This window comes from Oryctolagus cuniculus, chromosome 7 (assembly GCF_964237555.1).
Source record: "Oryctolagus cuniculus chromosome 7, mOryCun1.1, whole genome shotgun sequence".
Lineage (NCBI taxonomy): Eukaryota > Metazoa > Chordata > Mammalia > Lagomorpha > Leporidae > Oryctolagus > Oryctolagus cuniculus.
In genome coordinates, this window is record NC_091438.1 from 55,578,105 (window position 1) to 55,604,186 (window position 26,082).

Genomic DNA, 26,082 nt, shown 5'->3' on the forward strand with positions numbered 1-26,082 from the left:
CTGTACTACATACATACCTATCTGTGTCATACACTAATATGACAACTAATTGACCTACTTCATCTGTGTTACACATGTTTATAAGCTGTCATGTTTCCTATTTCGCTGGAAAGTCTGATGGCAACTTTCAGAATGAACTGATGAGTTTTATCTACTGTTATTCATAGTGGAATGTGGATGATGCCTTTTCTTTTATCACTCTCCAAAACCTGCTAAAGGAGGCAGAATTTTCAGAGCTTCAAATAACTTCACTCAGCAGTTCAGGGAGCCTGAAAATATCTGTGGAATTAATGGTTGAGTTTCTGTATGTTATCCTAGAAATGTTTTTATTTATTTATTTATTTATTTATTTGACAGAGTGGATAGTGAGAGAGAGAGAGACAGGAAAAAGGTCTTCCTTTTTGCCGTTGGTTCACCCTCCAATGGCCGCTGTGGCCAGTGCGCTGCGGCCGGCGCATTGCGCTGATCCGAAGCCAGGAGGAGGTGCTTCTCCTGGTCTCCCATGCGGGTGCAAGGCCCAAGGACTTGGGCCATCCTCCACTGCACTCCCGGGCCATAGCAGAGAGCTGGCCTGGAAGAGGGGCAACGGGGACAGAATCCGGCGCCCCGACCGGGACTAGAAACCGGTGTGCCGGTGCCACAGGTGGAGGATTAGCCTAGTGAGCCGCGGCGCCGGCCTTTTATTTCATTTTTTAACATCACTCAAGTTGGAATGTCTGAGATTGTGATGTGGTTAATTGTGAGCATAAGCAAACTTGGTTTGCATTCCTGGGGTATGACTGGACAAAGGCAATCTCAGTCAACAAACTAAGGAGCGTTTGAAAAAGGAATCCAGGTTTTGGCTGTTTCTGTGCATTTTTCATGAAAAACTTATATGATCAGGAGAGTGCCAATATAAAAATTTGGAGTATGGCCATGTTCATTTTTACTACCATCTAACAAGTTAGTACAAGTTTAGCAGTTTAGAACAACACTCATCCATTTATTATCTCACAGTTCTGTAGGCTGGAAGTCCCTACAGGGATCAAATGAGTTCTGTCAGCCTCACAGGGCTGAAATCAAGGTGTTGGACAAGGCTTTCATCTTTTCTGAGGCTCTGAGCCCCCTTCAAAACTCATGAATATTGAAAAACTCATTTTCTTTTTTTTTTCAAGTAGGACAACTCAGTCCACCTGATTTTTTTTTTAATTAATTTATTTGACAGATAGAGTTAGAGAGAGAGAGACCAAGAGAAAGGTCTTTCCTCTGTTGGTTCATCCCCCAAATGGCTGCTATGGCCAGAGCTACGCCAGTCCGAAGCCAGGAGCCAGGTGCTTCTTCCTGGTCTCCCACACAGGTACAGGGGCCCAAGCACTTGGGCCATCCTCCACTGCCCTTCTGGGCCACAGCAGAGAGCTGGACTGGAAGAGGAGCAACTGGGACTAGAACCTGGCACCAATATGAGATGCCAGCACTGCAGGCGGAGGATTAACCAAATGAGCCACGACGCCGGCCCCGAAAAAACTCATTTTCTTGTGCCTGTGGAACTCACAAAGACTGTCTCCAAGACCAACAGAGACCATCTGTGTGAATTCTCTTGTCTTCCACCTTTTTTCTCTCTTTTGCGAACACACCTGATTGAGTCAGGCCTAGCCAGAATAATCTTGACTAAGACAACTAGAGATCTTAATTATATCTGTAGTGATTCCTTTACTTTAAAAGAGTGATGTTTTCTTATATTCATAGGTCCCACCCATGTTCAAGAGGGATTGAAACAGCATCTATACCAGGCAGTGGGAATCTGGTGGCCATTGGAGAAATTTTGCCTACTTCAATGGCTTTTCACAGCTTGAAATAAAACCCTAGAAACAATAAAGCACCCTTTGAGGAAGTGGTGCAGCACAAATGTTGGTGGTCCAATAACAGTTCTACGTGGCAAAAGAGATTCGGCAAGATCCAGCAATAGATGCTAAAACCAGTGGACTAAACTTGAAGCCCAAGGGCTGGTGTTGTGGCATTGTGGGCTAAGCCTCCACTTGGAATGACATCATCCAATATTGGTGCACCACTTCCATTCCTGGCTGCTCCACTTCCCATCCAGCTCCTGTTATGTGCCTGGGAAGGCAGTGGAGAGTGGCTCAAGTATTGGGTCCCTGCCATCCATGTGGGAGACCAAATGGGGTTCCTGGCTCCTGGCTTCCGCCTGGCCCAAAGCTGACTGTTACAGCCATTTGGAGAGTGAACCAGCTGACAGAAGATCTCTGTCTCTCCCTCTGTTGCTCTGCCTTTCAAATTAGTACTTTAAAAAAAAAAAAGTAAAGTTTAAGCAGAAATGGGATATTTGCATAGTTTCTTTGTGTATTAGCTTCCTATGGTTGCCATAAGCAGGTGTCACAAACTGTGGTTTAAACCAACAGAAATTTGAGGAAGACATGTGGCTCAGCAATTTAAACTGCAAGAGATGCCTGCATCCCATATTGGAGTGATAGTTGGAGTCTCAGCTACTTGATACTGCCGATCCAGCTTCCTGGGAATGTGCTGGGGAGCCAGTGGATGCTGGCCAAGTACTTGGGCCCCTGCCACCCATGTGGGAGACCTGGATAGAGTTCCTGGTATTGACTTTGGCCTGGCCTTCTGCCAGCTGTTGAGGGCACTTTGAGATTCTGTTTCTCCCTGCCCTCTCTAACTCTGCCTTTCAAACAAATAAATTGTTTTTTAAAAGCAAACATATTTCCTCATAGACCTGAAGGCTAAGTCTGAAATAAAAAGTGTTGATTCCTCATGAAGGCTCTGAGGGAGAATGTGTTCCATGCCCCTATTCCAGTTTCTGGGGTTGCTGGCAATTCTTGGCATTCCATGACTTTTTTTTTTTTTTTTTTTTTTGACAGGCAGAGTGGACAGTGAAAAAGAGAGAGAGACAGGAGAAAGGTCTTCCTTCTACCGTTGGTTCACCCTCCAATGGCCGCTGCGGCCAGTGCACTACACTGATCCGAAGCCAGGAGCCAGGTGCTTCTCCTGGTCTCCCATGCGGGTGCAAGGCCCAAGCACTTGGGCCATCCTCCACTGCCCTCCCGGGCCACAGCAGAGAGCTGGCCTGGAAGAGGAGCAACCGGGACAGAACCCGGCTAGAACCCAGTGTGCTGGTGCCGCAGGTGGATGATTAGCCTATTGAGCCGTGGCGCCGGCCTCCATGACTTAAATGGCTCACTCCAAACTCTTTACATGGTGTTCTCATTGCCTATTGTCTCTATCCAAAATCTCCACTTCTCAGGACACCAGTCATTGGATTTGGCCCTGCCCTAATCCAACATGATTTCATCTCAACTTGATTACATTTGCAAAGACCATATTTCCAAATAAGGTCACATTCTGAAGTTCTGAGTGGACATGAATTTAGAAAGGTCACTATACAATCCAATAAATCCCAAAGACGCTCTTGCCAAACTATTTAGTAATTACAAAGGAAAGAACAGTAATTTTAAAATGAAGAATCCTAATAGACATCAACTGGTGAGGGTAAACACCGTAATAATACACTTCAAAATCATATATCCCTTGATATGATGCAATGAGAAGGGTAGTATTTTTCCAGGTATGGTCACACATTGTTTAATGACTGGGATATGTTCTGAAAAATTCACCATTGGGTGATTTTGTCATGAATACCACCCACAGAGTACACTTACCCAAAACTAGATGCTTTAGCACCATCACTCCTTCATGTGGCTTCTTAATGCAATCAAGAGCAACAGTAAACAAGATATGCGAGGCCACCACCAGCAGAACACAGCATGCTGTTTCATAGTAAAGCTTTAAAAAAAAATAGGAGTATACTCTAAAATAACAATAAAAGTATAGTACCAAGAAAATATAAGCCAGTAACAATCCCTTACTAACATAAGTATTGTGTACTATATATAATTGTATGTGCTGAAGTCATACCTTTATATGACTTACAGAACAGCCATTCTGTTTACATCAGTATCACTACAAACACAAGAGTAATGTCTGGTGCTAAGACCTTACTATAGCTAAGATGTCACTAGGTGATAGGAGTCTTTAAGCTCCAATAAAATCCTACAGGACAATCTGGTTTATGCAGACTGTTACTGACCAAAATGTAATTTTGTGACATGTGACTATCATGCATTACTTCAAGCTAATCAGGAAAAAAAAATCAAATCAAGCTAAACTGAGGGACATTTACAAAATAACATTCTGTTTCAAAATGTTGATGTTATGAAAGATAGGGAAAGACTGAGAAACTGTCAAAGAATAGAGGATAAGGAGACGCAGTTTAAAAATGCAGCATGGGGGGCCGGCACTGTGGCACAGCAAGTTAAAGCCCTGGTCTGAAGCACCGGCATCCCATATGGGCACCAGCGGTAGTCCCAGCTGCTCCTCTTCTGATCTAGCTCTCTGCTATGGCCTGAGAAAGCAGTAGAAGATGGCCCAAGTCCTCGGGCCCCTGCACCCACGTGGGAGACCTGGAAGAAGCTCCTGGCTCCTGGCTTCGGATCAGCACAGCTCCAGCTGTTGCAGCCATCTGGGGAGTGAACAGCGGATAAAAACCTCTGTCTCTCTGCCTCTACCTCGCTCAGTAACTCCTTCAAATAAATAAAAAATAAATCTTTAAGGTTGGCACCATGGCTCATTTGGTTAATCCTCCACCTGCAGTGCGCACTGGCATCCCATATGGATGCCGGGTTCTAGTCCCGGTTGCTCCTCTTCCAGTCCAGCTCTCTGCTGTGGCCTGGGAGGGCAGTGGAGGATGGCCTAGATGCTTGGGCCCCTGTACCCGCATGGGAGACCAGGAGGAAGCACCTGGCTCCTGGCTTCGGATCGGCACAGCACCGGCTGTGGCAGCCATTTGGGGAGTGAACCAACGGAAGGAAGACCTTTCTCTGTGTGTGTCTCTCTCACTGTCTAGCTCTATCTGTCAAATAAAAAAAAAATCCATAAAAAAATATTTAAAACAAAATGCTACATGGAATCCTATGTTTGATATTGGGGGAGGAAATGGACATTAGAGGAAAAGCTGATTAAACCCAGATCAATTTTGTAGTTCATTTGATACTGTGTCAAGTTTAATTTTGTAGTTTTGAAAATTGTTCTGTGAGGGACCAGTGCTGTGGCGTAGTAGATTAAGCTTCTGCCTGTGGCACCAGCATCCCATATGGGTGCCGGTTCCTGTTCTGGCTGCTCCTTTTTCAATCCAGCTCTCTGCTAATGGCCTGGGAAAGCAGCAGAAGATGGCCCAAGTGTTTGGGCCCCTGCACTCACATGGGAGACTCAGAAACAAGTTCTTGGCTCCTTTCAGATTGGCCTAGCTCTGCCCATTGCACCATTTGGGGAGTGAACCAGCAGATGGAAGACACCTCTCTTTCCCTCTCTCTCTCTCTCTCTAACTCTGCCTCTCATATAAATAAATAAATACATTTTTTAAAAAAAGATAACTGTTCCATGGTTATATAATGGTAACAAGGGAAACTGGTTGAACTTTCAGTAGTATTTTTCAACTCTTCAGTAAGTCTAAAATTATCTCAAAATAAATATGCCGACCTGATTACTAATGAGGCTAAGATAATTTCAAGTGTTTATTTGCCCTCACAGTTTTCTTAACGTGGTTAAGGGGCCTATATTGTGGTGCAGCAGGTTAAGCCACCACCTGTGACACCAATATCCAATATCAGAGCACTGGTTCTACTCTTGCCAGTTCTGCTTCTGATCCAGTTCCCTGCTAATGCACCTGGCAAAGCAGCAGAAGATGGCTTAAGTACTTGGGCCCCTGCCACCTACATGGGGGATCCAGATGGAGTTCCAGGCTCCTGACTTTGCCTAGCTCAGCCATTTGAGGAGTGAACTAGCAGATGGAAGATTCTCTCTCTCTCTCTCTTTCTCTCTCTCTCTCAACTCTGCCTTTCAAATAAATTTTTTTGGTTTAGTTTTCTTTTTTAAGATTTATCTATTTATTTGAAAGCCAGAGTTACAGAGAGACAAGGAGAGGCAGAAACAAAGATCTCCCATCTTCTGGTTCACTTCAGAAATGGTTGCAATGGCCAGGGATGGGCCAGGCTGAAGCCAGGAGTCAAGAGCTTCTTCTGGGTCTCCCACTTGGGTGGCAAGTGCCCAAGGACTTTGGCCAACTTTCACTGCTTTCCCAGGCACATTAGCAGGGAGCTGAATTGGAAATGGAGCAAACAGGACTTGAGCCAGTGCCCACATGGGATGCTGGTGCTCCTAGCCCCAATAGATGAATCTGGATATTAGATAAAATCTGGACAACAGGTAAAAATATGGACATTAAAATCCTTTCTTCATTTTTGGATTTTTCTTATGTACTAATGTATTACATATTCATGGTACAAATATGCTGTTTTATATGTAGCAAATATACTTCTCAGTTGATTTTTAGCTTTTTAACATTTATTTAATATTTATTTGAAAGGAAGAATGACAAAGAGCATAGAGAGAAAGACAGGGAGAGGGCCTTCATCTGCTGGAACATTCCCCAAATAGCTGCAACATCTAAGGCTGGACCAGGCTGAAGCCAGGTATCAGGAACTCCATCCTGGTCTCCCATATGGGTGGCAAGGGCCCAGCTACTTGGATCATCTGCTCCTGCTTTCCCAGGGGCATTAGAAAGCTGGATTGGAAGTAGAGCAGCTGGAACTCAAATCTGTGCTCCCATATGGGATACCAGTGGCACAGAAGTAGCTAAACCCACTGTGCCACAATACTGGGTTTGATTTTTAATTTTAATCTCGACCTTTGGTGAATGGACTTTTTAAAATGTGGTCAAATTTATTATTAGAAAAAGTGATTTGGAAGCACAAGACTTCATAAAAAAGAGTTTCAGAAATGCCTTAATTTATTTTGCTTTTCTTTTTTTACATACACAGAATAACATGATAAAAAAAATCTACATCAAAGTATGTTTAAAATAGGTCTTTTAGTGTAAAATAATTCTAAGTGAAAGAATGTTATAGTAAAAATGACATTTCCATATTGGTAATCCATAAATAATGATATACAATCAATACTGCTGCTGTAGATTCAATAAAACAGGTGTGATTCATTCATCCAATATTTACTAAATATTTACTACATACATGACTGTCCTAGGTTTTAGGAATACAGTGATGAATCAAAAAAAGAATTGAAGCTTATGCTATGGCTCAGGAAGATGGGCAATAAACAATTAAATTCATAAAGGTGTTCACTTTTGATGGCAATACATGCAGTGAATACAGTAAAACAAAGCTGATATTGTGGAGAGTGATGATGCTTGTGGGTCCTTTAAATGTAGAAAAGGCCATAAGTCAATAACATTTGAGCTGAAATCTGAAAGGATGAGAAAGCACCAGCTACCATATTGATCCAGGGAAAAGGCATTCCTGGGAGAGACAACAGTAGAGTTCAGGGATCTTGAAGTAGGAACAAACTGACAGTGTGGGAAGAGCAAAAATGACAGTGGAACTGAATCATAGTGAACCATGGTTTAGAGAATAAGATAGATCAGTTAGGGCCTTATAGACTATGTCCTAGGTACAATTGTTTTTTTTTTTTTTAATCAGGTTCTAATTTCTGCTAAATTAAAATATTCTTTTGGGGCTGGTGCTGTGGCTTTGTAGGCTAAGCCTCAGCCTGCAGCACCAGCATCCTGTATGGGTGACAATTCATGTCCTGGTTGCTGCTTTTCCAATCCAGCTCTCTGTTATATCCTGGGAAAGCTGTGGAGATGACACAAGTACTTGGGCCCCTGCACCTGCGTGGGAGACCCAGAAGTTCCTGGCTCCTGGCTTTGGATTGGCTCAGCTCCGGCCACTGCAACCATCTGGGGAGTGAACCAGTAGATGGAAGACATTTCTCTGTCTCTGTCTCTCTCTGTCTATAACTCTACCTCTCAAATAAGTAAATAAAAATCTTTGAAAAAAAAATCTTGTGCTTCACCCTTCCATTTGGTTAGCTGGTTCCCACAGTTACTATGTCATGGTGAATACTTCTGGCGCAGCAGCATAGTATGTTTATATAACATGCAATGTTGATATTTTAATTTTTAAAAAATTTATTTATTTGAAAGGGTTACAGAGGCCAGCGCCGCGGCTCAATAGGCTAATCCTCCACCTAGCGGCACCAGCACACCGGGTTCTAGTCCCAGTCGGGGCGCCACATTCTGTCCCGGTTGCCCCTCTTCCAGGCCAGCTCTCTGCTGTGGCCCGGGAAGGCAGTGGAGGATGGCCCAAGTGCTTGGGCCCTGCTCCTGCCTTCGGATCAGCACGGTGTGCTGGCCGCAGCACGCCAGCCGTGGCGGCCATTGGAGGGTGAACTAACGGCAAAAGGAAGACCTTTCTCTCTGTCTCTCTTTCTCACTATCCACTCTGCCTGTCAAAAAAGAAAGAAAAAGAAAGGAAGGAAGGAAGGAAGGAAGGAAGGAAGGAAGGAAGGAAGGAAGGAAGGAAGGAAGGAAGGAAGGAAGGAAGGAAGGAAAGAAAGGGTTACAGAGGGAGAGGGGGAGAGACACACAGAGAGAGACAGACAGAATGAGAGATCTTTCATCCACTGGTTCACTCCCCAAATGGCTGCAATGGCTAGGGCTGGGCCAGACCAAAGCCAGGAGCCAGGAACTCCATCCCATTCTCCCACATGGGTGGCAGGTGCCCAAGAACTTGGGTCATCTTTGGCTGTTTTCCTAGGCAAATGGCAGGGAGCTGGATTAGAAGTGGAGCAGCCGGGACTCAGACCTATATTTCAATATGGGGTGCCAGCATTTCAGGTGGCAGCTTTACCCTCTGTGCCACACCAGCTCCCATGTTAATATTTTAAAGGGAAGCTTTATTTAAAGTATTTCTTTTTAAAAACTAAGTATTTACTTGAAAGGCTGAAAGAGACAGACAAGCCAGAGACATGTCTCCTATCTGCTGTTTCACTCCCCAAATGCCCACAACAGTTAGGACTGAGCCAGGCCAAACTCAGAAGCCAGGAACTTAATCCAGATCACCCATGTGGGTGGCAGGGATCCAACTACTTGAGTCATTACCTGCTGCTTCCCAGGTTGTGCAGCAACAGGAAGCTGGAATCTAAAGCAGATCCAGGACTCAAACCCAGTACACTCAGATATGGAATGTGGGCATCCTAGGAGCATCTTAACCTCAACTCGAAACACCTGCACTGCATTGTTTTTTTTTGTTGTTGTTGTTGTTGTTTTTTTTTAAGATTTATTATTTATTTGAAAGGCAGAGCAATGGGGAGGGGTCAGGGGGCAGAGAAACAGAAAGAGGTCTTTAATCATCTGGTTATCCTCCAAATGGCCACAACAATCAGGTCTTGGTAGGCTGAAATCAGAAGCCAGGGACTTCACCTGAATCTCCCACATAGGTGGCAGGCTCCAAACATCTGGCCCATCTCCCACTGCCTTCCCAGGTACAGTAGCAGGAAGCTGGATCAGTAGCTGGAAGTGGAGCAGCCAGGACTCAAACCAGCACTGCATGCAATGGCAGTGATGCAAGAGGTAGCTTAAACTGCTGCGCCACAACAGCAGCCCCAGCCCTGCATTATTTTTTATACAGTATTATTTAAACTCTAATAATGTATTACATTAATGTTATTGACATTAGACTGTCCTTTTACAGGATTTGGTTTGATGCCCAAATATAAAAACCTCTTGCATGTTTCCCCTTTTTTTTCCTGAAAATTTCCCCATCTTAGGCTTTAACGATGGGCTGATCACGTTTTTTTGAAGTCACTGCTTTTCAGCACATTTATGCAGAGGAAACCCAAAACAGAGAGCTGCATGTCACCAACAGAGGCATGCATAAAAGAAGGAAAATCTAGCTGGCAGAACCAAGCAGCCAGAGCTGCATGAGAACTTGAGGACACTGGAGCCCCTTCAGAAATGAAAGGTCCCTTAAACATGGAAATCTGAAATTAAAAGTCCAACTTACTGTGCTGGCCTGATTCCAAGCCTCTCCAATCATGATTTGCCTTGCCAGGCATTTCCACATACCAGCTTTTTGCTACTCAATCTATAAAGCTTTCCCCCACCCCTATCAGGAAGATTTGGGAAATATTTCTGCTGCCTTCTTACTCACAAATAATAATAATAATAATAATAATAATAATATTCTCTTTTTCTCATCAAAAAACCAGTCTCACAGAGCCTGACTGGCCAGCAGGCAGGGACCCTATAAGATTATACTTATTTGTACAATGCATTTTAACCATTTAGGAGCTTGTTAAGGAATAAAAATTTGGGGCTGTATTGCTTAAGGACCAAATTTTAATTATTTACATTAATTCTTATGAAAATAATTGTTCTTTAGGAAAGTTTTTGCTCTAGATGTATTTTCCTGGTCTGAGACTTTGAATGTGGGCACTTTTTCAATCCTCTGTTATCACAATGTTATAAAAGAAGGTCCCTTTTAGCCTTCCTAACTAGGAAGGACATAATATCAAAATAGAAACTGTCCTTAAAATCTTGAATACATTTAGCCTTACTTAACATTTTTTTTAAAAGCTCCACATTGACCTAATTTTTCTCATCTGACAGAGAACTGCAGAAATCTTGTCCCCCTCTATTCAAGAAAACCTTAAAATAATGTAAGAGCTGCTTACTTTTGATTATTAAATGGGCTCAAGAGATAATGTACTTTCTGATAACTGTAGAGAAATAAAACACATAATTCTAATCAATTTCATTGTCTATTTAAGTCTCTCAGAGTAGAAAAATAAGTATGATGAATAATTAAAAATAATTTAGCCGTTTTTTCCCTTTATGGTTGTTCCTTAATAGACTGATCATCTTCTCAAAATCTCTTCCCACTCTGTTGTATAGGAAATGGTTTTCCAAGTGATTTCACTTGGTTTTATGAAACTTTAGAAAAGTTTTTAACTAATCTCAGTTTAAAAACAAAATTAAAAGGTATATATATTTTAATTTTTTGATTTGACTTCAAAATTCATTTGAAAAAGTGGCCTTAAATTCTGATCTTGTAAAAATGAGTTGTAAAAAAAGATAGCATACTAATTAGTGATTTAACTCAAATTATTCCACCTGTTACTTTCTTTAATGCATTACAAGCTAAAAAGTATATGAACACTTTTGCATTTTGTGTCAAATGTAAATTGACAATAATTTTGGATAAAGGCGGAATTTAAAGCATTTGGGATATTTCAGAATGAGGGTATGAAATAGTCTCATGGTTTAAGAAAGTCTTTGGAGCTATGTGTAATGGTAGAAATTGAGACTAATGGGAATTACACCGGTAGAATTTAGTGACACTGTTATTTTTTACATTTTGCATTGCTGTGATATTTGAGAATGTGTGCTCTTAGACTTAATTCTACTTTTAGCCCAGCTTCACATGACCTTGTATCTAGCGCAAGAGCCCAGCATAGTTTCTCTGTAACAGTAGATTAGAATATCCAGACTAGCTCCATTGCTGGGAAGGAGTGATCTCAGTTTAAAAACTCGACAAAGGAAAGAAAACAGCTGGTTTTGAAACATTTGCATTCTGTACTCCCCCAGCAGAATATTCTAATTTCCAACTTCTCATACTGTTATCCAGTGTTGTTCATTCAACAAGCTGTTGAGAGTTGTCTAGGCCAGGCACTGACAGGAGCAAAGGATGCACAGATGAACATTAGAGGCCCTCTCCTGTAGTGTGAAGTTATAATTGTAAGAGTAAGCTTTCAAGTGATTGGAGGTGAAGCTAATATTTGTGCTTAGGATAATGTGGAAAGGCATCAAGGAGAGCAAAGAGGCAGCTTTGAGGTGGTATGCCTGGGATTAGATCAACAGCTCCAGACGTAGAGAGGAAATCTTTGACTAGAAACAGGCTATTTCTTTCTTTTAGTACTCAAGGCAATTTGCTCAGAACTGGAAATTATATACTCTTATTATTATTATTAGACAGAGTTAGTGAAAGAGAGAGAGAAAGGTCTTCCTTCCTCTGGTTCACCCGTGAAATGGCTGCCACGGCCCGAACTACATCTATCCAAAGCCAGGAGCCAGGTGCCTCCTGGTCTCCTATGTGGGTGCAGGACCCAAGCACTTGGGCCATCCTCCACTGCCTTCCTGGGGCCACAGCAGAGAGAGGAGCAGCCAAGACTAGAACCAGCGCCCATATGGGATGCCGGCACCGCAGGCGGAGGATTAACCAAGGGAGCCATGGCGCTGGTCCTATATACTTACTCTTAATACTGAGAATTTTTCCTTTGTTGTATGTATTCTAGTATCTATCTTTGGATTTGTTTTTGTGATTATTTAATGATGCTAGATTAAAAGTTCCTTGTGAACAGGACCCATGTCCTTTTTTTACTACTATATATTTCCCAGAAATTGGACGTATGAGATGCTGAATACATGCGTTAAAAGCATAGGGAAGGGCCGGCGCCGTGGCTCAATAGGCTAATCCTCCACCTTGCGGCGCCGGCACACCGGGTTCTAGTCCCGGTCGGGGCACCGGATTCTGTCCCGGTTGCCCCTCTTCCAGGCCAGCTCTCTGCTATGGCCAGGGAGTGCAGTGGAGGATGGCCCAGGTGCTTGGGCCCTGCACCCCATGGGAGACCAGGAAAAAGCACCTGGATCCTGGCTCCTGCCATCGGATCAGCGCGGTGCGCTGGCTGCAGCGGCGGCCATTGGAGGGTGAACCAACGGCAAAAGGAAGACCTTTCTCTCTTTGTCTCTCTCTCACTGTCCACTCTGCCTGTCAAAAAAAAAAAAAAAAAGCATAGGGAAGTTTTAAATTTTCTCTTTTCCCCCTGAAGGCTAAATAACCTTAATCTGCAAAATGAACTGACAGTAGGCAGATTAACTGGGAAAGAAATGTATCATGTGCACAGGCATGGGGCCACATTCAAAGGATAAGACTGATTGAAAGTGTGAGTCAGATGGTTGAAGTTTATGTAATAATCTTGTATTACACAAAAGAATAGCAGCTGGGCACTCCTGAAGGTAGAGGTGGCCACCCCAGCCATGGGAGATTTAGGAGAGGAACTGCATGGCAATCAAAGTCTGTCTCGTTTCGCAGTCAGTTTCCAGCTTTCAGAGAACCACCTGTGTCCACCTCTCTCTGAGCCAGGTGTCAATTCTCTAATCTTTTACCTGTGAAAAGATCTCTCCTAGGCAGACAAGCGGGACTTCTGGAAGGAAAACCTCTGAATCAGTAGCTTACTTTACTAATGTAAATTTCTTTGTATAAAAGGAAAGCTTTTCAGAGCCATGTCTGTGTCTGCAGAGGTCCAAATGGCAGTATGCCTAGGAAGGTATCTTTACCCTCCCCCAAAAGTGAAAACTGGGTGGGTAGGAGAGTGGTCACTGTTTATCCACTATTGTGGAGTGAGCTACTGAACCTGTGAAAAGCATTAGTCTCACTAGAGGAGCGTGCTGTATCCTTTGATGGGATAATAAATTGGATTTTTCTGTGGCCAGAATTTACCATTTTCTTCCTTCTCCAATTGGATGAACCATCCCTTTGCCCTGATTTCAACCTTTTAATTACTAATTCAGTCTCTTCGATTATCTGATAACATTGTGAATATCTTCTGGTAACTAGAAAGGTCGGCTGAAGGAATTTAAAGTGTGGTTTAACTGATTATGCAGCCTTGCTCACTCTTCGATCTGTTGCAATGTATTTCTTGAAGACAAAGGTCTTACTTTAGACTTTCAAATTACCTTACTAAAAACCTGACTCTCTAAATTCGTTTAATTGTAGTAGATAAAAGAAGGAATGCTTGCGTTGTGAGAAATTAAGGTTTTAGGACTTCTGGGTTATCCCTGGGAAATCCTGTTTTCCCTGATATGCCCACAGAATCATTAGTCCTCAAAGTTTAATCCAGCTTCGCTAAAATATATTTAGTCTTGCAATGACTAGAGACGCCTTAAATCCTTCACCACCCCGCCCCTAGCGTCCCAGCAGAGTCAGTAAACATCGAGATTGCTTTCCGCAGTACAACCCGGAGAAAAACCAGCCACCATCTTGCTTGTGGTTAAGCGCAGCGCACTGGTTAGCGTCACTCAGCCCTCGTGCGCAAGCGTATTAGGAGCACACAGCCCCCTCCCCGCCCCGCCTTTCCCGTGCACGCGCTTGGAGCCTGCAACTCTCGCGAGAGAAGCGAGATTTATTCCTACGTACCGGGCCGTGCTGCTTATGGCGGCGCTGGAGAGGGGGCGCTGAGCTGTTGGGGTGAGTACGACCTCAGGGTCCACTTAGGGATAGCGAGAAGCCTGGCTAAGGGCGGATGAGAAGACCAGGACTAATGGGAGAGACTTCTGAGTCAAGGTGGGAACTGCTAGAGCTCTGGGTAGGGTGGATCTCACCCTGAGTTTTTGCCCCGGGTTTCCCCATTCGTCCTCCTTCAACTGTCTGGGCTCCGTGTCAGGCCTCAAAGCCGAAGCGAGGAGTTGAGGCCGGGGGGCGCGCGTGGTGGCAGTGGTGGTGGTGACTAAAGTGGGGGGAGGGAGCGAAAATGGAGGTTCCGACCGCAGCCAAGATGGAGGCAGAGGGTGCGGGGCTGGGGCGCGGAGGCTGCCGGGAGCTGTAGTCTGGCCGCCTCCCCCTCTGCGGCTTGGCCGGGGAAATGAGAACTACAGGTCCCGGCGGGCGGGGCGAGGGGGTGGTGGCGCGGTCCTTTGTGTTAGGTTGGAAGAGCCCGAGGCAGAAGAGAGGGGCCTACTCTTGACTCTTAGTTTCCTGGCTGTCACCTGCTTGGGAAGCAGACTACGAGGACCAGAGCGCAGTGCGGCAGTGGCGCCTTCTTTTGTGTGTGGACTGAGACCCCGCTCCATCTAAGGAAGTGCCTAGAGAAACGTCGGTTCCACAGTCTGGCACAGTAACGCGGCAGAACTGGCACCCTCACTTGCAGCCAGCTAGAGCTGGGGGTCAGCATCCGACGTCCCCTGTTCATCTCCCTTGGGTTTCTGGAGAAAGGAAACCAGCCCCTAATATTTTGGGCACGTGGCTCCCACCCCAGTATCGTGGGGGAAATGGCGTGCGCTGGGAGAGTCGAGTGGTGGCTTCCCCACCACCTCCTCCGGCTCTATGGTGCAAGCGCTTGGCCAGCATTGTGCAATGAACGGCTTGGCTTTGTCATTCTGTGTGGTTGGTTTTTTAGAGCTCCAGTAGGAGCACACGTTTGAGGTTTTTACCAATCTGATGTTTTATCAATACCAAATCTTGTAGCTGCCTTTTTTTTTTCCTGTTCTTTTGCTTTAAGATTTTCCCTTAGAAACACCCAGATGGCAGGCAGTGTTCTCTAACCCAGCCTTCAGTCTGTGGGGAAAAAAGATTCTGAACACTATGGGACCAGTTAATTATCTCGTTTTGCTCTTAAAATGTGCTCGGGAGGGAGGATGTTCTAAGGCTCCGGTAGTTAAATCTGTTTCTTTTGAGAGCCTTTGGTTTTTATGGGATTGCTAAGGACCGGCAGGTCGCAGCTAGGACTGCCAACTTTATTTTTTCAAATGTAGATTTCCAAATTACAGCCCAGTAATGCAAACTGCACTATACCAAGATGCTGAGTAATTTTCATTTTGGGTTGTTATAAGGAATACATTCTCAGTACTGTGTTGAGAGGTATTATGTATAATACCTTGTTCTTCTGGGACTAACCAATAATGGGTATCCTTGGAGTGGGTAAAGAGGGGGTTTATATATTTGAATAGGTGTATACCTAAGTCATGAAACCTAGATAAATACTCAACCTTGTTTCTTTTTGTTTCCTTTTAGCCCTAGGACGGAAATAAAAGAGATGGTAGTAGTTTGAGTGGTTTTGCAGCTGCTCTGGATGTTTACCATCGAGATGAGTATTTATAGCAGCTGAGTTGAAAAGTAAAGTATTTGAGGCCCAGAAGATAGGTTTTCTTTTTTTGTAAATAAGTTCTGACTTAAGAGTGACCTTTAAAGAGTGTGGTTGATAATTCTGGTAAATTCTTAGCAATGAGAATTGAGAGGGTGAAAGCTGACATACTCTCTTGCTTTACCCCACCCCTTTTTTCCCCTCCCCCCTCCTAAAGACACGCACATGTCTTTTGTTTGTTTTAATTAGGGCAAATGTACAAAACATTGTTTTAACCTTTTTCAGGTATATAGTTCAGTTGTAATAAGTTCACATTGTGAAGGCCATACTTTCAACAAAGTACTTGCAACATGCAAATTGCTTTTGGACAGACTTTTGAGGGGATGGATTTTAATACTGTATTGCAAAATGAAATAAAAATATTTAGGTCTTATTAAATACAAGTGGTGTGCCTGCTAGCGTTGTGTTTTCAAAAAACAAAGGGGGAACTACTTTAGGATACTTGAATCAAACTGTCTTATGGAGAGCTGTAAAGACTGGCATTTTTCGTAATAGAGAATTAGTACAGTTAGAAAAATGGCAGTTGTATTTAATAGGATTTAGTAACTAGAATGTGTGTGGTGGGAGACTCATTTTCTTGAATACCATCATTTCTTGTGTTAAATCCCTTCTGCTCAAGCAGTATTTTAAAAATTCCTTTGTCTTGATATTAGAATGTTTTCCACTTAACATGTGTGAATATCTAGTTAAAAGCAACTATAACACATCCTTTTCTGCTGAGGTAAAACATTAGTGTGTAGTTGAAAATAGATTAATCAGCAATTCTCACATTTTGCACATGTAAGCTGTCCATTGGTTTGAGGCTACAGCCAGTACTAATCAGTTAGTGATTTGCACTCCTTCTTTTTTAATAGCCACAAGCTCTGTTACATGGTGCCTCCTTTTATTACTGAAAACATTTGCCCCAAAGCTTTGGATTTGCTGTTTCTTTATTAGCTACATCAGTACTTCCCCACCCCATCCCATCCCCGCTGTCCAGTGTGGTAGCCACTAGCCACATGTAGCTTTTGTGCTTTTAAACTGTGACTAGTCTGAATTGAAAAATGTTGTAATGTAAAATAATGTCAGATTTCAAGCAGTGTAAAAATCTTGTATTTTTATAACCAGCACAGTGATTACATTTTGACTGTAATTGGTTTAAATAAGACATTGAATTAAAATTTATTCCATATGTTTCTTTTGATTTTAATCAAATAGCTAGAAAACTTTACACATTCGCATGTGGCTTGCATTCTGTTTCTGTTGGATTATGTTCATCTACATTGTTCTCTGATGTGCCTGGAGCTTTCTTCATCTTTCCACTCTGGCATATGTCCTACTTCAAAGTATTCGTGTATGTAACAACAGATAAATATGGTAGTAGCATTCAGGTCATTAATGGCCTAGCACAGTTGTTTCTACTGGTTTTGTATGTTTAGTAGTATCAATTTTATATCTTCTCAGTGGGAGGTAACAGATGTTTTAAGTTGGTTAGTTATCTAAACTTTATCATTTACTTAGATCCCAAAGTAACAGTGAATTCAAACCTGTTAAGCACCAAAGCTAAACAGGTTATAGCAAAATGTGTTATACATGAACTTATGACAAGTTAATGCATCAAGAAATAATGACATTAAGTCAGGTTTCCAATTGGAAAATTTAAGTAAGGCAGTTGAGAACTTTGACCTGTAAGGGTCTTTGCTCTTCCTCGCAAAGGAAGAAAGTCCTAGAAAGAAGGGAGATAGGTGGAGAGATCTTTTTAGGCTTTCATTGCCTTTTTAAAAAAAGATTATTTGAAAGGCAGAGTTACAGACAAGTCTTCCATCTGCTGGTTCACTCCCCAAATGGCTGCATCGGCTGGAGTTGGGCCCATCAGGAGTGCAGGGACCCAAGCACTTGGGCTGTCTTCCACTGCTATCCCAGGCCATCAGCAGGGAGCTTGATTACAAGTGGAGCAGCTGGGACTTGGACTGGCACCCATATGGGATGCCAGTGCTGCAGGTGGAGGTTTAACCTACTACACCATAGCACCAGCCCCTTTCATTACCATTCTTATCCAGTGAGTGCTGTCTCACTTTCAGATTCATTTGTTAGAATGATAAAGTGGGGGCCGGCACTGTGGCTCACTAGGCTAATCCTCCACCTTGCCGCGCCGGCACACGGGTTCTAGTCCTGGTCGGGGCGCCAGATTCTGTCCCGGTTTCCCCTCTTCCAGGCCAGCTCTCTGCTGTGGCCAGGGAGTGCAGTGGAGGATGGCCCAAGTGCTTGGGCCCTGCACCCCATGGGAGACCAGGATAAGTACCTGGCTCCTGGCTTCGGATCAGCGCGGTGTGCCGGCCGCGGCGGCCATTGGAGGGTGAACCCATGGCAAAGGAAGACCTTTCTCTCTGTCTCTCTCTCTGTCCACTCTGCCTGTCAAAAAAAAAAATTTACTTAAAAATGATAAAGTGGGTAGTGTAATTTGAGATGGATTTTTTAGCACATAAATAAATTAGCTCAACATGTTTCAATTTAATACTTAACTGTGTCACTGGCTTCTGTTAGGCCTTTGAGATAAAGCAATGACCCAAGGCAAATAGTAAATGAAACAGGTGGTTATAATTTTAAGACAGATAACATAGGGAATAGCCATCTGGATTCTGTCCAAGTAAAAGATTTAGCTTTAGCTCCTGAAACATTGTGACATAATAGTAAATAATTAGTAATGATACTGTTTCCATATTAAGCAAAGGAAAAAAAAGTTGATTATAATCAGTAGTCAGGGAGACTCTCAGATTAACTTTTTTTTTTTTTAAAGATTTATTTATTTTACTTGAAAGCCAGAGTTACACAGAGAGAGGAGGAGAGGCAGAGAGAGATCTTCTATCTGCTGGTTTACTCTTCGTTGGGCCACAACAGCTGGAGCTGTGCCTATTGAGCCAGGAGCTTCCTCCAGATCTTCCATGAGGGTAGAGGGGCCCAAGGACTTGGGCCATCTTCTGCTGCTTTTCCCAGGCCATAGCAGAGAGCCAGATCAGAAGTGGTGCAGCCAGGACTAGAACTGGCGCCCACATAGGATGCCGGCACTGCAGGCAGCAGCTTTACCTGCTATGCCACAGTGCCAACCCCTCAGATTAACTTTTGAATTGTTGCCTAACTAGTAACAATTTGAGTGGTACTTTTTTTTTGTGATTCTGTCTAGCTTTGGAGGAGATGGAGGGAGATACATTTATACCCAGACAGTTAAGGCACAAGAAGTTGTCAGTACCACCAATGAATGTTAATAATCTTGGCCTGAATAGATAGCTAATTTCACTGATGCCTGACCAACACTTTTTAAGTGCTTCAGTGTTAATTTGATTGAAAACATTTAATTATAGAAATCTCATAGCTGTGAAAATACTCATTCAGCCACTTAAATTTTTCATAATTGTTGGTAGGTTTCCTTGAGCTTTAATAGATACTAACAGGCCAAGACTGGCCCTCCAATAATCCTGAATGTTGTGATAATAAACTTGAGTCTGCTTCTCAGAAAATTGAAATACAATTGGAAGACCAAGATACATACACAGTCAGACACATGAAGTAAACAAAGTACAGAAATGGTTTGGGAGCTGGCGTTGTGGTACAGCGGGTTAACGCCCTGGCCAGAAGTGCCAGCATCCCATATGGGCGCCAGTTTGAGACCCGGCTGCTCCTCTTCCGATCCACCTCTCTGCTATAGCCTGGGAAAGCAGTGGAAGATGACCCAAGTCCTTGGGCACTTGCACCCACGTGGGGGACCCAGAAGTTCCTGGCTCCTGGCTGTGGATCTGCACAGCTTTGGCCATTGCACCCAATTGGGGAGTGAACCAACAGATGGAAGACGTGTCTGTCTGTCCCCCCCCCCCCCCCCCCCCGCCGCTTCTCGGTGTAACTCTCTCTGCCTTTCGAATAAATAAATAAATCTTTGAAAAAAAAAATGGTTTGGTACCTGAAAAGTTGATCAGACGTTGAGTCAGTAAGTGGGTACATCTGTCTCATTTAGTAGAAATTAAGAAAATAATCAAAGTTTGTGCTGTAATAGTCAAGAAAGGTTTTCTTTTGTCACTTTGTAGCTAGCAAAAATGTATTTCAAAGGCAGTAACAGGGAGAGACAGATCTTCCATACCTGGTTCACACCCCAAGTGTCTGCAACAGCCAGGGCTAAGCCAGGCCCAGGCTGTATTCAGGTTTCCCACGTAGATGTCAGGGGCTCACATACTTGAACTATCATCTACTGTTTCCCAGACATATTAGCAGGGAGCTGGATAGGAAGCGGGGTAGTTGGGACTTGAACCATCACTCCAGTATGGGTTGGAGGTGTTCAAGCAACAGTATAATCCACAGCAGTACAACTCCCATCCTAAGATAGCAAAATTTAAATTCCTTGTGGAAAATTCGCTCACGTGAGCAAAGGCAGATAGAATTTAGCAGTCACCCAGTAGTTGTGTTTAAAGATTAAGGGAAGAAATGAGATAAAGGACTGGAGAGCAGTAGGAAGTGGAGAAAGGTAGTGACGCCTTGAATAGTGGTTCTTAACCCTGGCTGCCAGTCAGAAACATCTTGAGGTGGGGCTAGAGCTAGGTTTTATTCCTTCATTTTCTTTGAAAGGCAGAGACAGTCCTCCTACTGGCTTGCTCCCAAATACCTGCAACAGTAAAGTCCTGGTCTAGGCTCAAGCCAGGAGCTTAACCAGGTATCCCTGTGGTTGACAGGAACCTAAGTACTTGAGCCATATCTGCCTTCCCAGGATGCGCAATAGAAGGAAGCTGGGTAAGAAGCAGAGCTGGAACTCAAACTCAGGCACTCTGATAAGGGGTACAGGTGTCCCAAGCAGCATCTTAACTGTCGCACCAAGCACCTGCCCTGTTAGTTTTTAAGCAAGTAGTGTTAGATTATTATTTATTTGAAAGAGTTGGGGGAGAGAGGGATCCATCTTCCATCTGCTGGTTCACTGGCAGTGGCTGGGGCTGAGCTGGGCTGAAACTGAGAAATTGATCTGTATCTCCCGCCTGGGTTCAGGGGCACAAGAACTTGGCCCTTCTGCTACTGCTTTTCCAGTTGCATTAGCAGGGAGCTGGATTGAAAAGTACCAGCTGGGTTTCAAACCGCTGCTACTAGAGTCCCAAGTGGCAACTTAACCTGCCTACACTACAGTGCTAGCCCCCACATTTTAGAGGTTTTTTTTGGACTTGGGAATTTTTTGTAGAGACTTTACTGGTTAAGCATCCCAAATTCCAGAATCTCAAAACATTTTTGGTATCATGCTAGCACTCAAAAAGTTTTGGTTAGCTGAACATTTTGGATTTTAGGATTAGAAATGCTAAACCTGTTTAATGGTATCAGTGATTGGAATTTCATTCTCCTAGTCTAAGCTGTTTTACCAGCTGTCCCCTCTCACAGTGTTTTTTAAGATTTAAAAGGCAGAGTTAGGTCTTCCATCCACTAGTGCACTCCCCAGACAGCCACCTTGGCCAGGGTTGGGCCAGACTGAAGCCAGAGCCTAAGGCTTCATCTGGGTCTCCCACATGAGTATAGGGGCCTGAGCACTTCGCTGTCCTCCCATGCTTTCCCAGGCACATTAGCAGGGAGCTGGATTGGAAGTAGAGCAGCCAGGAAAAGAATTGGCCCCCAAGTGGGACGCCTGTGCTACAAGCTGTGGCTTGCCCTGTTGAGGCACAGTACCAGCCCCCTCACAGTTATTGCTGATATTTTCCAAATAAATATCCATTGCTTACTATACCCACTTTTTTCTTTTCCCTATGCGAATCATCTGTTAACAGCACCATTTTAGTTAACATTGGAGAGTAGGACAAATTAATCATTTATAATTTTATAATTCATGTAAAGCAGAATTGTATTTATTTCTAAATGTGTTTACTTTTTCTCCAGACATTTCTCATCTATTTACTCTAAACAGCTCAAATGACATTTATGTTTGCTTCAGTCAGTTCCCAAAGGATTTCAAGACTTAACGCTTTTATCAAAAACTAGGACTTTTTTACTCATTTATCAAGTTGAAGTGCTTCATAATCGGCTCTAAAAAGCTTTTGGACCACACACTCCATTTCACTTCTGTTCTGGCCAGGCTAGCCTATTTTCCTCTGAAACAAGCAATCACACTTGTTGCCTCAAACATTCATGCAGAAAACTTTTGATGTGTACTATGAAGATTATGTAATACCTGGTCCTTGCTTGCAAGATACTTAGAATTTACTGACATTTTCTGAGATGGCCTGTGTTATATTTCATGCCTAAAATATTCATTCAGTTGTTTCTTTCTTCTAAAATTCTGCCTTTTTGTTTCCAGGTTCAGTTCATACTCTACCTCTTAACAAGCCTCTGTGCGCACCATGTTGCTTTGATGCACATACAGTAGTGAATAAAAATTGAGTAGTATTTCTGGTATAGTATGTGACATAGGAATTCAAGTATTAATTGAGCAAATTAATTTGTTACCTTTCTGTCTTGTGTTCTGATTTTTCTCCATATATAACTCCTGTCTTCTCAGCAAGATTGCAAGTTCTCTGATGACAGGAACTATAGTTATGTTTTCCATAAAATCTAACAGTTGCAGGGTGCTTATAAAATGCTTATACTAAATTGAATATTCTGTATAATTTCAAGCTTATTTGGTCAGTAAAGACTGTGGATAACTTGATCTTAAGTGTGTTACTAAAGGAGGTGGTTGTTAATACTGCAGAGATTGTACAAATATCAAATGAGTTTGCTTGGAAGTTTCCTGCTTTACTTGCTTGACTCGTGATTATAAGTTAATGAAGTAATTTTGTTCATTTTCTCACCCTCTGTTCCTAACTCTCCCCTGTATGTTGTACTTATGTTTTTTGTTTCCAGTATGAAGTGTAACAGAACAGACTTTACCACCTGAAACTGCTGCTTCAAGTTCAGATCAGGCAAAGAACAAACCTCGAAACAACCAACAAGACCAAAGAAGAGTACACTTAAGTTGAAGACACAACACTTGATCTGAAACAAGAAGTTTGTGCCTACTCAACAGCTTTGAAAGAGCACTTCCCAACGCTGCTAGTAGTCTTTGTTTTCTTCAGTGCTGTACTGTGAGATTGCCCGGTGCAGCAGCAGTTGTATTCTTTATTAGCTTGATAGATCATTTTCTCTCGCTCTTTAATACTAGCAACTTTCATCCTTTGAAACGTGTGCTGAAAAAGAAGAGTCAGCAAATACTACTGAAAGTGCAATATTTGATTATCATTGCGAGGTAGGTTTGTAGTTTTCTTGTTTTTAAAAATGAATACCATGGTAATTATTTAAGTATAACACTTTGATCTTGTATGCCATCTAGAATGAAAATATCAATACTAGATTATTTATTGTCTATTGTAAGACAAAGGGAGTGTTTGACTCAAACTGATATTTTTCCACACAGGATTATATTAATACATTCTGCTCTTTTAATTTATTTGGTCTCTTAGAGAAGCTCCAACTGTACTAAGTGCTCTCTCCTGGATAGATTTTAAATAATTTTTCATTAAAGTACATTTTATCTTTTGTCTTGGTACTGAGTGATTATGTCTCTTGATTTTACAGACTTTAGTGTGTGGGTTTTTTGTTTTGTTTTGTTTTGGACAGGCAGAGTGGACAGTGAGAGAGAGAGACAGAGAGAAAGGTCTTTTTTCCGTTGGTTCACCCTCCAGTGGCCACTGCGGCTGGCGCACCACGCTGATCCGATGGCAGGAGCCAGGTACTTATCCCGGTCTCCCATGCGGGTGCAGGGCCCAAGCACTTGGGCCATCCTCCACTGCACTCCCTGGCCACAGCAGAGAGCTGGCTTGGATGAGGGGCAACTGGGACAGAATCCGGCACCCTGACCGGGACTAGAACCCGGTGTGCCGGCGCCGCAAGGTGGAGGATTAGCCTAGTGAGCCACGGCGCCGACCAAGGGATCCAGCTCCTTGCTAATGGCCTGTGAAAAACAGTGGAAGATGGCCAAAGTGTTAATACCTCTGCAGACCTGGATGAACCTGGCTCCTGGCTTCAATCTGGCCGAGCCCTGACTGTTGAGCCATCTGGGGAGTGAACCAGCAGATGGAAGATCTCTTTCTCTCTCTCTCTTTCTCTCTCTCCTCTCTCCTCTCTCTCCTCTCTTCTCTCTCTCCCCTCTCCCCTCTCCCCTCTCCCCTCTCTCATCTCTGTAACTCTGACTTTCAAATAAATACTTTTTTTTTTTAAAAGAGAGATGGATAAAAGCCTAAATTTCATAAGTTTAGAGATTTTTGTCTCTCGTATTGACTACTATATGAATAGATCCTAGAATAGTACTGCTGCATTATAGGTACTCAAGATTTGGTTGAATGAATAAGACAATGGTTTAAGGATGAGGTGAGGAGTCAGAACTGGATTTTTTCCCCATATTTACCATTTTTAGATCTCTGCCCTTCAGACACCTGTTTTCTTATTTATAAACCTTAGGTTATTTCTGGTCTTTTATTATAATACAGTTGAAGTCATATAAATATCTTGTATTTCTCATTTCATTTTACAGTGCAAGCATATTTTTGTATATCCTAATGACTGCTTAGCATTATGTAAATTACCATGACTTCTTGAACTGTGAAGTGTTAGGCTTTAGATTGTGTCCAGGAATTTCTTACCAGAATGTTTGAGTGAATGTACTTGTACCTAAAACTTGTCCAGGTTTCAGATCTCCTCAGGAGAAGTTTCCTGCAGTAAAATTATTCAGAAAATACCTTTATGTTTTGATACATATTGCTAAACTGCATCTCAGAGAAACTGTACCATTTTACTATGGTAAAAGCATATGGATTATTCTTACCCTTTTTTTAATTTTTAAATATTTTAAAGTCTTTTCTACTTTGGAATATGAATAATGATAAAGCAAATTATCTGGATTTTTATTGCCAAAATACAGGGTTTTCTCTTCTTTATTTTTAAAGATTTATTATTTATTTGAAAGGTAGAGTTACAAAGAGAGGCGGAGGCAGAGAAAGAGAGGTCTTCCATCTGCTAGTTCACTCCGCAGATAGCCGCAACAGCCAGAGCTATGCTGATCAGGAGCCAGGAGCTTCTTCCAGGTCTCCCACGCAAGTACAGGGGCCCAAGGACTTGGGCAACCTTCTACTGCTTTCCCAGGCCATAGCAGAGAGCTGGATCAGAAGTGGAGCAGCTGGGACTTGAACCAGTGCCCATATGGGATGCTGGTACTACAGGCAGCAGCTTTACTTGCTACACCACAGCTCCAGCCCTGGGGTTTTCTTGTATGTTTTAAAGGTTTTGTGCTTAATGATAAATGATCCTCAAGAGTAATTTTTTTCATTTATCTTTTTATTTATCGATAATTCAGCAAATCAGTGCATACTGTATCCCGGGCACTATTCCTATAGACTCCCAGGATTTAGCTTTGAACAGAAAGTCACTGCCCTCAAGAAGCTTTTGTTCTGCAGTTTGATTTGCTTAAATTTTAGTGCACTAAAATATTTTTAATTCTAAGTATCAGTTTCTTTAGGGTTTAATATAAATGTACTTTTTTTAAAAAGATTTATTTATTTATTTGAAAGAGTTACACAAAGAGAGGAGAGGCAGAGAGAGAGAAGTCTTCCATTCACTGGTTCACTCCCCAATTGGCTGCAACAGCCGGAGCTGTGCCCATCCAAAGCCAGAAACCAGGAGCTTCCTCTGTGTCTCCCACGTGGGTGCAGGGGCCCAAGGACCTGGGCTATCTTCTCCTGCTTTCCCAGGCCATAGCAGAGAGCTGGATTAGAAGAGAGCGGCCGGGACTCAAACTGGCGCCCATATGGGATGCCGGTGCTTTAGGCCAGGGCATTAACCCGCTGCACCACAGCAACAGCCCCTAAATGTACTTTTTTTGTATAATCAAATATTGATCCTTTCCTGCATAATTTTTCCAATGATTTCACATCTAGAAAGTCTCACATATTTTATAAATATGTGAGTGCACATCTGATTTTCTAATATTTCTTAGGGCATCAACTCAGTTCACTTGGAACATGTGTTTTGTATGCTATGAAGCAGGCAACTGAATTTTTTCCCCGTGTTAAAAACCAACTAACATTTACATACCTGTCCCTTCCACCACCACCACCTCTTTTCTGAGTGCATGTGTCTTTTAACTTTTTTTTTTTTTTAATAAACCAGTTTGTTCAGCTGTTTGCTCTTTCCATTAGTCTTCTACTTTTATCTATCTGTTTTTACAAGAATTTCCACTTTGTTTAAGGGGACTTCTTGAAAGTGTTTGGTGCTGGTTAAAAA

General features: G+C 42.8%; 2 protein-coding genes across 17 annotated transcripts in view; one reads left to right on the forward strand and one right to left on the reverse strand.

Moving 5' to 3' along the window:
- Positions 1-3,789, reverse strand: part of LOC100351515 (bile acid receptor) — a 72,819-nt gene extending 69,030 nt beyond the window's left edge. Inside the window, exon 1 of the mRNA XM_070077837.1 lies at positions 3,666-3,789. The gene's annotated coding sequence lies outside the window, so the exon portion shown is untranslated. The remainder of the gene's footprint in view (positions 1-3,665) is intronic.
- The window catches only part of CSDE1 (cold shock domain containing E1), a 55,940-nt gene continuing 30,186 nt past the window's right edge, over positions 329-26,082 (forward strand). For 5 of the 16 annotated variants that reach the window (XM_008264623.4, XM_070077829.1, XM_070077830.1 and 2 more), the window contains exons 1-2: positions 14,000-14,165; positions 22,672-23,053. The gene's annotated coding sequence lies outside the window, so the exon portion shown is untranslated. Of the gene's footprint in view, positions 14,262-22,671; positions 23,054-26,082 lie in introns of all 16 variants that reach the window. The other 11 variants (XM_070077825.1, XM_070077832.1, XM_070077826.1 and 8 more) reach the window with 9 other exon arrangements.